This window comes from Leptonychotes weddellii, chromosome 7 (assembly GCF_054177405.1).
Source record: "Leptonychotes weddellii isolate Sample4059 chromosome 7, ASM5417740v2, whole genome shotgun sequence".
Taxonomy (NCBI): domain Eukaryota; kingdom Metazoa; phylum Chordata; class Mammalia; order Carnivora; family Phocidae; genus Leptonychotes; species Leptonychotes weddellii.
The window spans coordinates 122,745,698-122,763,545 of record NC_138375.1 but is presented as its reverse complement, the minus strand read 5'-3'; the positions used below and the strand labels follow the sequence as shown (position 1 = coordinate 122,763,545).

At 42.8% G+C, this 17,848-nt stretch overlaps 1 long non-coding RNA gene across 2 annotated transcripts in view; it reads right to left on the bottom strand.

Annotated features, from left to right (window-relative positions):
* The window catches only part of LOC145722757 (uncharacterized), a 126,134-nt gene extending 108,709 nt beyond the window's left edge, over positions 1 to 17,425 (bottom strand). The window contains exon 1 of one of the 2 annotated variants that reach the window (XR_014147270.1): positions 16,729 to 17,425. This is a non-coding gene — a long non-coding RNA (uncharacterized LOC145722757). The remainder of the gene's footprint in view (positions 1 to 16,728) is intronic. The other variant, XR_014147269.1, reaches the window with a different exon arrangement.
* Positions 17,426 to 17,848: the final 423 nt, after the last annotated feature.

Sequence of the window (17,848 nt, the reverse complement as noted above, 5' to 3'; positions counted from 1 at the left end):
AACAAGGCAGATTGAGACTCTCTCGTCTGGGGGAGAAGGATAAAGACATTGGACATGGGCCTGTGTCTCCAAATCCAGTGCCTAGGGGGAGACTGAACGGGAATTCACTTCTCCTTACAAGTGGCCACCAAATTCAGTGGAGAACAGATTCTGTGTAGACTGGGGTTCTTTTTCCAGCCCCTCCCAAGCCTTGCTGTCCTGCAGTCTGGCTTGTCCAGGTCGGCAACCAGAAAGTGCCTCCCCCCACATCAGGCCTCAGGTATGTCCTTTCTGGCACAATGCTGGCCCACACATCATCCCATCCCCAACATCAGTCGGCATTCACGACAGACAGTTGGCTCTTTGGCAATCCACTGGAACTTCTAGCATTCCTGTGCCTCCAGTGGGGCGCAGGAAGGGGGTGGGAGGGAGAAAAGGGCAACTTTTAGGCTACTCAAACATCCATCATACAGTCCTTTGCTTTAAGGGGCACCGCCGGGGAAAGCGAAGCAGCCAAAGCCAAGGGCATAGAGAGCTCCTGCTTGCTCAGGATTCTGCAGCATCTCTAAAAACTCTTTGGCTCCTGCAGCCAAGCCCCAGCTGGGTGGAAATGAAGTGTCCCGTGCGTCCACGTTGTTCTTCCTGATGCTCATTCCTCTCTCGTTGGCGCAGGAATTTTTCCACGCCACTGTGCAAAAATAGCACTTTACTTAAAGATACTGCACTGTGTTAGGCAGACAGACTGTCATGACTTAGCAGTCACAGTATACTAGGGATGCAGTCCTGTTGTTTTTATTAAAGGGGTTGTCAGGATCTAAAATTCACACATCATTAACTGCTTCACTAAGACAGCAGCCCTGTGGGTCCCAGAGTCGGGGCACTTTGAAGACCACGCAAGTCAACACTCTGCTTGCCTGAGCCAGGGAGGCGGCGCCCTGTCCAGGGGGAGTGTCTCCAGAAGGGCTGTTTTCTAGGAAATAGCTTTTGCTCACTCTGGAGCATAAATGTGTAAAACATACTCACTTAAAACTGATTTAAGTTAAAAGCATTACTTTGCAATGAGCTGCGCGCTGTCCCACACCATCCATCAAAATCCAGCCGTCACGGGCCGCAGTGCGGAGATGCTTAAGTATTTTCATATGCCAGAGCCTTTTTACTAGAAGAAGGAGCAAGACCATGAAACACATGGAAGAGAAAACATCCAACAGTCTGTACACAGGCCCTGACATTGGTATTCCTCAAACACAGGGTTTTCTGGTTTCAGTGGAGCCGAATCCTGCATGTTTTCCCAGCAGCCCTCAGCAGATCCTGAAACACAATATAGGGGCTCTGGTTTCCCAGTGAAATCACTCGGTTGGTCTGTTTCCTCAAAACAAATGGGCCATATGGAACCAGCCACAGACCAGGCCCAGATCAAACAGAGCAGAAGCTACAGACCTCTGTGGACCAGCCAACACAGCCCATGTACAGACCATTGTCTTTCAAACTCAGCCCTGTAGGTTTGCTCAGATCCTTTCCAGTTGGTTCTATAAATTGGAACGCCTCTGAAGTTTTTGTCTGAAGAAAGCATTCTGGGACTCAAGTAAATGGGAAACACTGTGACCGGACCTTCCAAAATTTTTTTGATCGCATTAGAACTCTCCTTACTGCTGTTTTTCTTGGAGCTCTGCTAGGTAATTGGCTAAGTAAACTGTGCTGAGTAGAGCTCGCACGTAAAGGATAACAACAGAATGTATTTATACTTGCCAGATACCATTTGCATTTTCATTCAAGTCTTCAATCTCCTAATCAAAAGGAGTTAAGGATGAAGTTCTGGTTCCATGCTAGGGCTACTTCGCAAATATTTTTGCCAGAGGAAAGGGTCATGGAAGACGCCTGCCAGTGCTTAAAATCAGACCCCTTAGCAATTGGCTCAACAATAATTCTTCAGCTGTGGTGCCCAGACCAGGTACATCAGCATCACCCGGGAATCTGCTAGAAATGCAAATTCTCAGGCCCCACCCCTACCCACTGAATCAGAAATTCTGAGATTGGGGCCCAGTAATCTGTATTTTAACCAGCACTCCATGAGATTTTGATACATGCAAAAGTTCGAGAACCACTGACCTAGACTAGCATTCTAAGTGGGAGTGTCTAGAAGCAGAGCCTGAGATGAGGATTTTTATGAAAGTCATATTAAAGACATGTTCTCAGGAGGAACTTGTAAGAAGGGAGTGGAGTGAGATGAGGAAGAGGGAGAAGCCAAGAAAGCCTGTGGGCTCAGGCGGAAGTCTACCCTTGGCTGGATTCACAGAAACAGGCTCTGGAACATGAACCACAGAGCAGAGTTAACGTTCCTCTGGGCAAGGGGCTGACCTGTTTTACCATTTGCTTAGTCACTGACTACAGGGAAGAGGGTGGCCTCCCATCAGCTGAGAATAGTCCTCTAGAGAAGGGGAAGCTGGTTGTCACTAGAAGCCAACAGTCGCAGTAGCTAGAGAATGGGGAGTCTGGGTGAGACACCAAGAGTCATCTACTACTACCACCAACATATACAATCAGCCTCAGAAATGGCCAAGCTTCCTACTTTCACTGTGGATCAGATGGAGAACTTGGCCTCCTTACTCTCAGTAGCCAAGACAAGAGTGGGCCTGCAAATAGGAAGCAGGAAAGATCTTACACTTGGCCCAGCCCCAAAGAGCCACCAGAAACCTCATGCACCTCAGTCAGCATGAGTAATACTAACACTGAAATCAGGTTGGTCAGAACATGAAGGCAGGAGCCTCTAGGTTATGTCAGAGGATCACTGCTTCCATACAGAGTGGTTTTGAGGACCCCAAATCCCTCTAATATCCCTTGGGGTTACATATTCCTTTCCCGTGTTGTTCTGGTCTTGGTGAAGCTAAGGATCACCGTGCCTGTTGTCCGTGAGACAAGGTGTGGGCATGTGGCCCAGTCTGGATTACTGGTTGCCTTCCTTGAAATTAAAATCTTGATCAGAGTCATTAACTATGGTCAGAGCATATTTATAGCAGTGACTGAATCTTGAGGCAAGCCTTTATCAGTTTCTGCTACGAAGGCCCCCAGAGGGCCTCTGTGAGTGGAACTATTCAGAATTCCTTTAGATCCTTCCAGCTCTGTATTGTGCCAATAAATTCTCTTTTGCTCCAGTCGGAGTTGGTTTCTGTTTCTTGCAACCAAAGAACCCTGACATGGGTTCCTCAAATACCGGGAGTTTGAAGGTCCATTAAAAAAAATATATATATATAGTTTCTATCCAGTTATTCAATCTTTTTATACCACTTCTGACAGCATTCAATTTTTCATGTCACCTCAGAACTTAGTGGTGTAAAATAGCCATTTCAATATGCTCATGGGTCTGTGGGTCAGGACACAGCAGGGATGGTTTGTCTCCACTCCAAATGTCTGGGAATTCAGCTCAGAAGACCCAAATGCCTGAGGTAGGGGGTCAAGCGTTACTCAAGAGTTGGAGGCCAGAATCATCCAGAAGCATCTTCTCTGATGTGTCAGGGGCCTGAACATGGATGACTCAAAGGCTTAATTCAGCAGGGACATCGACTTGATTACCTATGTATGGCCTTTCCATGTACCCTGGGCTTCCTCACAACATGGCGACCTCAGTGTGGTTGAACTTGTTACAGAATAAGTCAGGACACCAAGGCAAGTATCTCAGCCATCAAAATGGAAGCTGCCTTTTATGACTGGGTCTCAGAAATTGCACAACTTCAAATTTGAAGCATTCTACCAATTATAAATGGACTTTATGTCTAGTCCACATTCAAGGGGATAAGATTTACATCCTACCTCTTGATGAGACAGAGTCTACAAATTTGTTGACATGTCTTAAAACAGCCATAAATACATAAGGTACATAGAATCCATCAGTCCTGGGGCACTGAGGTGGCTCAGTAGTTAAGCGTCTGCCTTCGGCTCAGGTCATGATCCCAGGGTCCTGAGATTGAGCCCCGCATCGGGCTCCCTGCTCAGTGGGAGGCCTGCTTCTTCCTCTCCCACTCCCCCTGCTTGTGTTCCCTCTCTTGCTGTCTCTCTCTCTGTCAAAAAATAAATAAAAATCTTTAAAAAAAAAAAAAAGAATCCATCAGTCCTAAGTGTACAGCTGGATAAAGTTTTACAAATGTACCCACTCATCCACCACTACCAGAATATTCGTCAACATCCAAGAGGTTTGCCTCGTGTCCTTTCCCACAGTCCCCTGAAGGAGCAATCATTATTCTGACTTCTACAACCATCACTTCTGCCTATCCTTAACTTGAATCTGAATCTTACAATATACTCTCAACTCTTTTTTTTTTTTTTTGGCTCATGTCTGTGAAATTCATCCATGTTTTATGTATCATTTATTCGTTTTTACTCCTGTGTAGTATTCCCCTAAATGACTACACCACAATTTATTTATACATTGTTTTGTTAATGGACATGTCGATTGTTTCCAGTTTGGGGGCAGTTATGAATAAAGCCATTATCCTTTCATGTTTGAAGACCCATTTTTACTAACAAAAAATGTTAATGAACTGCCTCCATGTTCTAGTAGTTATCGGTCTTGAAAGTACATAATGCTAAAAGGCAACTTTTAAAGGCATTTCTACAATACTGTTTAAAAAGCATTTACATGCATTTCAAGTAAGACCTATGTCTGTGACATTATTCCTACTAATAACATATAGGGTCATAAAGATTCATGGACCCCTTTGCAACAACATATGCTCGCCACCCCTACTCCCAAGGGTATGTGGCTCTCAGATCAGGAATAACTGCCATAGGATATTCACCTTTGGGATCTTTTAAGTAAGAAATGTGCTAAAATTTGGATGCCCATCTTCATGACTCTAGGGTCACAAGCTCTCACTATCATACCACAAAGCAGAGTTTGTACTCATCACCATTCTGTTAAGCTTTCTCACTTCCCGATGAAGTACAAGTTTCTACCCCAGTGGGTCCTGTAAGCCCAGGCTCTTCCCTGCCCAACAGAATTGTACTTGGCAAAAATGGCTACTTGCATAATTAGGATAATGAGACTGACTTTCATCCTGAATGAAATTTGAATGTAATACCTTTGAGCTGAAGTAAACCAAATTAGGAATAAATAAAATCCAAATCCATAGGAATCCCTGTAGGAATTATTTTTTTAGAATGACCTTCCAGCTTTCAGAAAGGCTCTTGGAGTCACCTGACTACATCTTCCTCCATGCTGTCTTCTGTTGAGGTCAAATCCCACTGAACTGGTCTAGTCAAAGTTGAGTTTTCTGAGCTGTTGACTCTATCTCTCTGACATTTTTTCCCCACCCTTCCATTTCTTACTGTCTTTCAGGCTTTCATCCTTGAACTGGGTTGTTTGGGAGACACGCATCTTTCACCCAGGGACCAAAAAAAAGCTGTAGGAACGGTCCCCGGTCACATCTTCTCAGGTTTTGCTCCATCACTGTGATAGTGGTCTGCAAAGGAGACCTCAGCAAAACAGTATATGATATTTTATGGGATGGCACACCAAGACTGCTAAAGAAGATGGACGATGTTGTATTGTATACTTTGATAATAACCTAAGAGCGCCAGGAAGAACTTAATTGATTGATGATATGCCAAAGATCCATTTAAATTGTGCTAAGCTCATTCATTTTAGTTTTGCTGGCAATTTAAACCCCGTATTTGTTAGCATAAAGTCAGTCTCTAGGTAAATGTACTGTCAGCAGTGATATTGTACAGTTTTTTAAGGTGAGATGTGACGACTTCTATCAATAATTTTTAAAGTAAATACATCTAAATTTAAAATTTTTAAAGCCCTCCCCCTCGGCTCCTATCAGCATATGTAGATGATTGATCCAGCAATCTCTTTCTCTTTAATCACTGGGTTGCCAGTCAATGATATCACGGTCTCGGTGGGAACCATTACTCTGAATATTTTCAAGTCTAGTGACTTCTTGGGGATGGGGGGATAGGGCTTTAATCAAGGGAAAAAAAATCTCTTGCTGACAGTAAAATGCAGATAACTACCTCACTTTGACTCTTTTATATATAGGTCACAAATTATGATACAGTCTAGCTATAATTCATCAAAATATGCATGCTACTTCTACAAATTTGCAACTGGTACAAAGCTATCATTAACCTTCATTTACAAACAATGCCTGTGTTCCTTCTGCCTGAATCACCTCAAGTCATTCTGTTTTCTTTCATGAGTTAGCCCTTCATCTTCCAGGATACATTTATGTGATGCAAGCTCTGACAAGATGAGATTACTGAAAATCTCCTTATTTTTCTTTTAAAGAGCCTCCTGGATGATTATTGTATTTATTCATCAGAAAATGAAGTATGAGGACATTCTAATGTCTGCCACTAGAAGGGACTCATACAAAAAGATTGGGCTATTCCCCAACTCCCTAACTGCACCCCAACCACCACCACACACACACACACACACACACACACACACACACACACGCACGATCTCCCCACTGTCCTCAGGCTCAACCTATAAAAATCATCCCTGGAAGAAAGACACCTAAGCTCTTGTGACATTAGGTAGGCAGCTCTTCACCTAGAAGGAATATCCAGGGAGCACATTAACTCTCTTTACTAAAAGAATACTGATTCACCCATTTGTATGTTGTAAACCAAAGCTTGGACACTTTTCCATAGTGTGGAAGATGTCACTTGATATCCCTGAATATGGGCTAACAGCTCTGGGCTTAATTGCTACTGTCTTCGTGCTCACACAGAATATCTAGTTCTGTTGATTATGAAGTGTTTTCAAAATGCTCAGCAACTGCACAAAGACACTTGATTATAAAAATCAAGGAAACTATTCCAAAACTATAAATAATAGTAAAATGGACCATCTCTACCTTGTACCAATGAGGTAGAGATTAGCTGGGATAAGTTTGCACATTTCAAAGATCAATAGATCTTGATACTTCCAAGGTTTATCCTTTCAGTGGGGCTATTTTTATACTTATTGTAGTATAACTTTACAAGGCTTAGAAGGGGACTGTAAGAAAACTATATTAAGCAGAGAATAGGAATACCTCTATCTTTTTCCTATGTGTCAGCTCTACTCTGAAACTGGAGAGCCCCTTGACATCTTGAAGTTTCAATCCTAATATGTATTTGTATGTCATATGAACTGTTTGGCCCAATGTTATACTCAGAATGAGTTCTCCTTGAGAAGTTCTTGATTGAATGGAGCCTGGTTCAGATGCTTGTAATGCCAGATGGCATTTAGACATTTTCTGTTACTTTCTTTATCTCCTTTTCTAGTTATTTTCAGATTCTTCTTAGAAATTCAGCAGATACAGCCATAGTAATATGGGTCACCGGCAATTTTTTCAAGTGATTGGATACAAAACAATTTCAATGACCTAAAGATATGCTCATAAAATACCGTTGATCAATAATATCATGATGAAATCAAGAATGTAAAATTATTTCCTGGATGAGTCTGTTCATTTGCAAATTTGCAAACCAGTCCCATTTTCTACCCTACTGTTACTGCCCCATCAAAACCCAAAGAATCAGCTCAGAGCTCTCCTTGCCTAGGGATTATCACTGATTGGCCCAAGGTTGGAGTCTGACTTAAGGGCGTCAGTTATATTTTCTCTCTTTTTTTTTTCTATTTCTATTTTGTTTAAAAACTGTGATGTTTAGGGGCACCTGGATGGCTCAGTTGGTTCAGCATCCCACTCTTTGATTTCGGCTCAGGTCATGATCTTGGGGTGGTGAGATCGAGCCCCACGTCGGACTCCAAGCTCAGCGGGGAGTCTACTTGAAATTCTCTCTCTCTCCCTCTACCCCTCCCCTCACCCTCATGCTCTCTCTCTCTCAAATAAATAAATAAATCCTTTAAAAAAATGTTATGTTCTCCTGTATATAGAGTAAAATCTTTTTTTTAAATGTACAATTCTATAAATGTTGACAAATGCATACAGCCTTTTCACTACAACCACAATCAGGACACAGAACATTTTCCTCATGCTAAAAAAACTTTGTAGTGCTAACCCTTTGTAGTCAAACAATGTCCTCACCCCAAACTCCTGGCAACCACAGCCCTGTTTTTCATTCCTACAGCTTCACCTTCCTGAGCATGCTATAATAACTGGAATCATATACTATGTCACCTTTGAATCTGGCTTATATTACTTAGCTTAATGCATTCAAGATTCATTCGCCTTGTTGTATGTATCAGTAGTTCATTTCTTTTTATTACTAAGTTGCATTCCATTGTATGGATATACCATTGTTTCTTCACGCATTCCCAGTTGTGGGACATTTGGGTTGCTTCCAGTTTCAGGACATTATGAATAAAGCTGCTATAAACATTTTAGTGGAGGTTGTTTTTGTTTGTTTGTTTTTCACTTGGGTAATAAATACGTAGAATTTCTGCACCATATGGGAAGTGTATATTTAACTTCATAAGAAACTGACCAACTGTTTTCCAAAGTAGCTGTGTCTTCAAAACTTTGGTCCATATTTTAATTAGGTTGTTTGTTTTCTTACCAATGAGTTTTGGGAAGTGGTTGTACAATCTGGATACAAGTCTTTGTTGGTCTGAGTTTTGCAGATATTTTCTTCCAGTGTATGGTTTGTCCTTTCAATCTCTGAAGAGTATCTTTTGTAGAGCAAACATTTTTCATATTGATGGAAGTCCCAATTTATCAATTCATTTTCTTTTATGGATTGTGCTTTTGGTGTCATACCCAAGAAATCTTTGCCTAAGCCAAAATCACAAAGATCTTCTCCCAGTCGGCTCTACATTTTTTGCCAAAGGCACCCTGCCCCTACCCTGGTCACCTCCTGTAACAATCTCCACACTCACTCCAAGCTACTTCTGGGTCCTGCTTTGCCATGGGGAACCAAGGACAGCTCCAGAGAGATCAACCTTAGGACCCCCTTGGCCTGAGCATGCTGTACACCAGTTACTTTGCTGTGGTTTCCCCTCTGACGGGTCTGAGGTAGCCAGCCTGGCAACCTTCTCTCACACCCCCAAAATGAACATCAGAAGGAGGAGGTGGGCCATAATCCCATTGTTGTTAACTTCACTTCTCTAACTCACCCCAGGGCACAGTCTGATCCCTTCTCTGTCCTGCTTCTCATTCCTTCTCCTTTCCCTTAAACCAGATAGGGCTGGAAGACAGCCATGCTCTTGTGTGGTCCTCCGCTGAGCAACTCCCTATAACCTATGACTGTCAATTGCAGCAAAATCCTATTTTTGAAGGTCAAAAGTTCAGTATGTTCTCACTTTTTCCTGTCTGCTTTTATGGCAAATGGATAGGTGGATGCCTCTGCACAAGACCAAGGTCAAGCACTTAGAGAAACAAAGGAAACCACATCAAACTGTTTTAAACAATTATCACCCCCACACCCTCCTTGGCCCCTGCCCTTCCCCACACATTCATGCACAAACACAAGTCTGAACAGACCCGCCCTTCTAACTCCCAACTGAAAGCCTATCACAGCACAGACTTCCATCCAAAACCACAAATCCACTCCTACCAAAGCCTTGAAATATTATGTCTTCATTGAAAGTATCTTGAAAAGGAGACAAAGGGAGAATTATATTCCATGACACAGAAGGAAACTTCCTCAATCTCTTCATGGGCCGGTTTCTCAAGATTTGGCATCATGGCTACTCTTTCTTATCTCCCTTGTTCCTCAAATTGTAGCCAATGCTATGTTGCTTCATGGCTTTCATCTCACTTTTACCCCCATTACCCTCTTCTCAATGTCAGACCTCCCCTCCCCTGCCCCCACAGCTGGTTTCAAACTGTTTAAAGTATAACTCTGAATGCTCTCTCATGCAAATCCACACCGCCATCCTTGGCTCCTCCTCCCCATCCTCGGCTCCCACTAACTCAATTAGCACATTAAGGGCCAGGAGCCCAACACAGGAGTCTTCTTTAAACAGTTGAGGAAGGACAGAAAGCTCATGTGTTAACATGTTAAAATATTTGCCCAGCTACACACACGTACATACACATATAGAAAATGCCTAAAGAAAATACACAGAGGTATCGACTGTGGTCTTCTCTGGATGGTAGGATTAGAGTTGATTATTTTCTTCATACTTTCCGGAATTTTCATAAAATTCAATGTTGTGTATTTATTCCTTCCACAATAAGAAAAAAATCATCAAAGTTAATATCTCTAAAACTTGGCTGAAGTCTTACTTCCTTCCAGAAACCTCATCTATTCACTTCCCCCACCACAACCCCTATATTTATTAAACACTCAACTACTCTTTAATGAGTACTAGTTATATAGCGGTCTCTGGGCTCAGTGTGTGGATACAAGGCCCAACAAGTTCAATACATAGCATATTTAAAATATTTAGAAATCTTGGGGTGCCTGGGTGGCTCAGTTGGTTAAGCGACTGCCTTCAGCTCAGGTCATGATCCTGGAGTCCCGGGATCGAGTCCCGCATCGGGCTCCCTGCTCAGCAGGGAGTCTGCTTCTCCCTCTGACCCTCCTCCCTCTCATGCTCTCTGTCTCTCATTCTCTCTCTCTCGCAAATAAATAAAATCTTAAAAAAAAAAAATATTTAGAAATCTTTATAGGCCAGGTAATAACTACTGTTGACTCTTGAATAACATGGGTTTGAAAGGCACTTCTCTTCTCACACATGGATTTTTTTTTCTTTCACAGTGTAGTACTGTCAATGTATTCTCTTCCTTTTAATTTTCTGAATATTCTTTCCTCGAGCTCAGTTTATTGTAAGAATGCAGCATATAATACACATAAGATACAGACCCTGTGTTAATGCAGTGTTTATGTTACTGGTAAGACTTCAAGTCAACGGTAAGCAGTGGCAGGGTGGGGGAGATGCCTCTAACTTCCTCATTGTTCAAGGGTTAACTGTACACAGAAGGGACCCATCCAAAGTGCCGGATCATGTCTAGAGATCTCTACTCTGCCTTAGTTGCTGATTTTGTGAGGAAAGACTGAGGCGTCTGGGGCAGAATGGACATTCTGAGGTCATTCAACAACTGGAACAGAAGTATAAGAACTAGAACAGTTGTCCCAGTGTGTGCCCGCTGCATTTCAGTCCTGCTCCCATGGTCTGTTCTCACAGTGAGGTAGTAGTTACTACATGGGGTGGCCATGGTGACAAAAGGAGAGTGAGGGAGATGTAAGACCCCTCAACATTTAGATGCCATTTCCCCTTTTTCCCAGAGATCCCTATGAGTAGATGCACCACAGTCCTTATCCTAGCATAAAGTAGTCATCAATTAACTTGCATATCTCTTCCCACCAAATTCCAAGGTTCCTTAGAGTGCTGAATATGCATTTTTCATTTATAAATAAATATATTTAATAAGTATTTATTAATAAATATTTATATACTAAAATTATTTATTTATAAATAAGTTATATTTAATAAATATAATTCATTGTATTTAATATAAAAATTTTTTCTAAAATTTATTTTTATTTCTTATAAATAATAAATTACTTATTTAGGTACCTACCTAGCACAACTAGGCACTCAAACATTTGTTGAATAAATGAGTGAACTTTTAAGATTAGGACTCCCTAACCATGAAAAGGGAAACAGTTCTGCCCAATGGGGTCCTCTGAGGAATAACCCAAAGGGTTCTGGAAGAAATAGTTGCCAGGGCGCCTGGGTGTCTCAATCGGTTTAAGTGTCCGACTCTTGATTTCGGCTCAGGTTATGATTTCAGGGTCCTGAGATCGAGCCCCATGTCAGACTCCATGCTCAGTGTGGAGTCTGCTTGTCCCTCTCCTTTTGCTCCTTCCCCTACTCTCTCTCTCTCAAGTAAATAAATAATTTTTTTTTTTTTAAAGAAACATTTACTAAGATACAGTATTCTGGTTGGTATTTGCTTGGGAATGAGAAATGGTGCTAAGATATGGTCTGTCAGAAGATCACAAGTACAGCAGAGAGAGAATCAGGAAAGAAGTCACGGGAGCAGGGAAGGGGGAAACAAAGCAAAAGGATTGCTTATTATCATGTACAGAACCACCATTCCACTTCAAAGCCAGAGCCAAGATCCAGGGGTGACCCTGTTGGAACACACACAGGCACGTACACATGTCCCAAAGACAGATGAAGCTGAGTTTTAAGTTCTCAGTACAATACTGAAGCTCAGGGTACTCAACTGGATGGAGTAAAAGCAGATCTGACACATACAGGAAGCCCCGCTACCCATGTGACCTTTCAACTTTACTTAGGGCAGGGTGGGGGACAACTGCACGGAGGACCTAACAAAGCCCCACACTCCTGGGGTTGGTGCAAGGGCTCCCTATCTCTTTGTGTGCTTTCTGTCCTCAATGTCTTGCACAGCCCAGGACAGCCATACCTTTGAGTGCTCTGAAGTGTCTGTTTATGTGTCCTGCTTCCCAGAACCTTCCTCCTGGGAGGGGAGCACCCTCATTAAAATGTATGAAAACTGCTGGATTCCATAATGGAAGCCCTTCCCACTAAGGTCCTGGCATTTCTCAGTGTGTATCTAAGAAGTGTTCTTTAGAAAGTCTGCCTATTCTGGTTTCCAATTTGGATGGCTATGTTCCATCTGTTAGAAGGCTAATGTTGCGATCAAGCTTGGATCACAACCTCCCTGAAATGAATTGAAACCAGTTGATGGACCACTCTTGTGAGTCACTTGGCACCCCTTCACTCGCATGGATTTTCGTTCAGAGCACTTTGAAGTTTCAAAAGAAAATCAACATTTTTTGTTTCTTACTGGGGTGGGGAGAGGGAGTAAAAGCAAAAAGACCAGTCACGTCTCTAAATCTAGTATCACCTTACTGTCAAAGATCACCAAGTCCAATTAAGTGGGCACTCCCTCGTTGTCTTAATATCTAATTCCCTAAAGGATTTGCAGCAGAAAAAAAATACGCGAATAAAAATTAGATGGTAAGACACGTGAGGAAAGTGCCTCCTTGAAATTCTCTAACAGCTCCACTAACGCTTTCCTCCTTCTCTTCCTCTCTTTTTGGACTCTTCTTCTGTCCTCTGTTCTTCTTCTTCATCCTAACTCTATGTATGCATCCTTAAGACTCTGGAATCTTGGATTTATCATCTGTATGGGCTCTGTACCCCCTTTTACCAAAATCTGTGTGGATCTCCCACACTACTCTGGTCAATGCTACCATTTCTCTTCCCTATTCCTTTCCTCCCTGTATACTGAGGAAGTGAGAAGTTATTTTCTTCAGTATTTACCCTTATACAGAAGGGAGACTTACATTTCTGGCTTTCCATAGAAAGGCCAAAACTAACTTTAGCTGCCTTCACTAAAATTGAACATAACCCTTCAAAACCACACTTGAACAACCATACAAAAATCTCCCCTCTTCTCTAAAGAGATCCCTTTGCCCCAGGCCTCAAGAGGCAAAGTCTTATTTCACTTCCCAATCTCCTCGGGCCCCCTCCAAGCCCTGGTGATTACATTCAGTGTTCCAAATGTGGACTAGTCACATGAATTTCTATCTCTTCACTGCTCTATGACCATCGTATGCTTTTGAGGGCTACCTGTTTCCCAGACCCAACTGCCAGGTACATCTTCCTCACATCCTCAGACACAATGACAGCAAGCAGCTCAGGGGCCAGAAATGTCTCCCTCCCACCAGTAACATCAAATCCCAAACCAGCTTTTATAGCTGTCTTTTCTCATCAATCCTGTGCCATATTTGAAGTCCCTAAATCTACCCAGGGCTCTATGGGGTCCAATGCTTAACCCCACAGTCAAGCTTGGGCTTACCTCCCTCTCTCTGGGAGTACCCTCCTTCCATTTGCCTATCCATCAAAACATTTCTGTTCTTCAAGCACCAGATTCTCGGGAAGCTTTTCCAAGGCAACCATATCTCAGACTGTTTCCTTTTCTCTGAATCCCTTCATGCTCACCATGTGTCACACATCACCCTTGTTCATATTATGTCAATGTAGTCCCAGTCTCAAATCTCACACTAGTAGATACGCAAGCATGCGCATATTATATAGGTCTTCTAACCCCAAATCAGAGCCCCCCTTGTGCCCGCACAAATGGTACACTTTGAGTTGACTCTCTGAGTCCACCTGCCAGCTCCTATGGGGTCTGGATGATCGTTAAAAACAATGCTTCTCAACACCCGAGACGTGTCCTATTGAAGGTGTAGGAGATGAAATAGTTCACCAACCTAGTGTTAAACAACACTAACTCACATAGTGAGGAAGTTACTCTATTTTCAGTGGTCTCTCAATCCTTCCAAATCAATCAAAGAGAAATTTTTAGTTTGGTTCCAGAAAACCCTTCCCACTTTTCTAAAACCAATATCTCCCTTTTGAGAAAAAAAAGAATAGGCCTCACGCTCAGATCCTTTTTAGCCCCGACAATCTAAAAAACCATTGTGTTGTCTTCAGTTTTTGTGTTAAGTCTCCTACTTAAGACATGTGATACCCTGTTTCCTTTTATAATACGTTTATTCAAATAAAAAAGAAAATCAATAAACCCCCTTCTCTTTTTTTAATTTAGCAAATTTTGGAAAGGTGAATCCACAGATGACTCAGGTATGGGAAATACTGCTCTAAGAGATACTCTGGCTAAAATTCTTTATCTCTAAACCCTGCTGATCACCTTTGGCCCAGAACATCATCATCAGTGGCTCAGAGGTGGGCAGGTTAGTACCAGCTCTGGAGGGAATGGGGGAGCAGAAAAGAAATGGTCTGGGCAGTGAACCTGAAAAAAAAAAGACCTGACCATCATCAATACACAAGTGCTTCATCAACCCCCTCCAGTACCAAGGCAAGCTTCCCACGACTGTCATTACTGACTCACCCTCTGTGAGTCAAACCGCACTTGAACAACAATACAAAAATCTCCCCTCTTCTCTGAAGAGATCCCTTTGCCCCACTGACTGCCCTCCTCTGACTTGCCTCCAAACATACCCCAATTTCCCCCAAGACACTCAGTAGCAGAAGGGGCAGGCCATGAGACTCATTCCAGACCCAACAGCACCCAATGCCCAGAACCTCCCTTTTCCTAAACATGACTCAACTTATCCAGGCTCTTTATTTCCATTTATCTTTGAGCTACCTAGAAGATGGACATGACAGCCATGATTTTGGCACACTTAAATGTTAGCTGAAACTCAGGTACGTTCCTGGTGTGAGGAATCCCTGAGGAATTCACACCAGAGAAATCCCATGACACATTAACAAGAATGTACCTAAGAAATAATTATACTGAAATTCCTTTGTTATCTATTAATATCAATTGCCAGGCACTCTGTCAGCGTGGGGATAGACAAGTGAGCCTGATGTTTCACTTCTTGCACACTAAGAGATAAGATAAAACAAGAGATTCCCATTTGGGCAGAAACAGGCTCTTGTTTTTGTGGTCAACAAAATCGTGCACTGGGTAAGTCCTGTTTATCGATCAACCGGGATCCAGGAGAGATTAATGGCTGAAGTTAGAATTCTAAGAGATTGATTCCAACCAGAACTGGTAGAGGAAAAACATAACAGAAGCAAAGTGAAAGACTGTACCAAATGTGAGGCATGGCATCCTCAAGGAGCAAGGTGAAATCCAGACGTTAATGAGGATTATGGCCAGAAGGCCAGGAAGGACGCCATCCACGCTAAGTGCCTTCAGGTCAAGATTATAGGAGCTAAGACAAAATACCATAAATCATTTCAACAATTGCAAAAGAAGGTGATTATATAATGCATTTTTGATGATCTAATAAATACGTACAGATTTATCAAAATTAGTACAGACTAATTCTTCAAACTGACCTCTTAGACTTTGCATTTGTGGAGGACTCCAGGTGGTCCCTAAGATTATAAGGCCAGGAGACTCCATGGCTGTAATCCTGTCTGGTGTGGTCTCCCAAAGACCTGGGTAAACCCAATGACATTAGCAAACAGCCAGGAAAGAAGTGGACTAACTAACCAGCTACTGTGACAGTTTTTATATTTTCTTTTTTTTTTTTAATTTTTTTTTTAAAGATTTTATTTATTTATTTATTTGAGAGAGAGAGAGAGAGAGAGAAACAGCATGAGAGGGGATAGGGTCAGAGGGAGAAGCAGGCTCCCCGCTGAGCCGGGAGCCAGATGTGGGACTCGATCCCGGGACTCCGGGATCATGACCTGAGCCGAAGGCAGTCGCTTAACCAACTGAGCCACCCAGGCGCCCCTGGTTTTTATATTTTCAATAAAAACTGGGCACTCATGTCTTTAGGGAAAAAATAGTCACATACCACATGTGAATATGTTACAGATAAATCAAAACCTAACTTATTTAAGGCAATGGAAACTTTTCTTCATTACCCATAAAGCTGCATTACAACAACTTCTAAATTTGGATTGACTGCACTCAAATATCACACATATTAGGGAAAAAGTATATATTAATAGTAATGAGCACAACAAAGAGATATATTGGCAGTTGCTCACATGACTTACCAAGTATATCCCAAATCTTAAGATAAGCGCTCTATTTTGAATGTCCTCCTTCATAAAAAGAATCACGCCAGAGTTTTAAGCTCCCAAGATCTGATTTAGCAAATATCACTTAAATGAGGCTGTTCTCTATTTCCACAAAGTTTATAATGAAGAACTTTATATTCATATTGATGGCAATAACCATGCCACCAGGCAACAGACACAGACATCCAAGCGTACCCATGATTACAACCCACCAAGGCTGAGCCTTTGTCTTTTTTTATGTATTTGCAGACGTATTTAACGCAACATTGATGCATTCAGATTTCACAATTGTCAGTTTCAGAGTTGGAAGTTACCTTGAAGATGCCGTTGCCTGCGAAAGTCAAGATCCAATAAAGTTGGGGTTCACACTTCCTAGCTAAGTAGGCTACATATTAACCAGTATATAACTTTGAGCAAAGTCCTTAGCCTTCCTGAGCTTCCGTAAGAACAGCACAGCCAGCTAGGGCCCGCCCGTAGGGCTCTTGGGAGGAGGGGGGCTCGGGGGCGCCTGGCACAGCGCGTGGGTGTCACCCACGTGGGCCGCCCTCAGCAGCCTTATCAACAACAGCTGCACTGCAGCCCGGGAGGGGAAAACAGCCACTCGACCAACTTCGAACAGTTGGTAAAGGGGGAGAATCAGGGCTTCAATCAGGTTTCCTGCATTTTCATCCGGGTCTATTTCCACTTAACCACGGCTGCCCCGAGGTGTCATCTCCTTTTTTTGCGATCACGTTTGCAAGAGATGGATGAACGTGCTAATCCTGCAGCTTCTGCTCGCCTTCCTCTGGACTTTGCACGGAAGCCACAGGAACTGCGTGTGATGGGAGATGAAATCGCATTTGAACGGGGTCTTTAGAGAAATTCCTCTTGTGTTCCATTACTGTAGGACACGGCTAGGGGCGCCTGAGTGGCTCAGTCGGTTAAGCATCTGCCTTCGGTTCAGGTCATGATCCCGGGGTCCTGGGATCGAGCCCCGCATCGGGCTCCCTGCTCCGCGGGAAGCCTGCTTCTCCCTCTCCCACTCCCCCTGCTTGTGTTCCCTCTCTCGCTGTGTCTCTCTCTGTCAAATAAATAAATAAAATCTTAAAAAAAAAAAAATTATGACACGGCTAAAGAGACTCCGAGAAATTTCCAGCCTGGCAACATCTGCCCCCCCCCCCCGCCCCAGACACGCAGGGCTGAAGGTGGCTCCGAATCACACCCGTGTCAGGTGGCAGGCAGGGCAGGGGCACGTGCACACAAACAAGTTTTTGTTCAGGATACCTCAAAGAGCCAGCCAAGTGGCAAATATGGACATCTGTGCTAGACTGTGGCTGTCCTGTTTTTTTACTCTAATCTGTCAAGATAACCATTTCCCCATTCTCTTAAACAAACACAGACTTCCTTGTTTAAACACTGTAACAGTTCTAACAGAACACACAGCTTTTAATCATT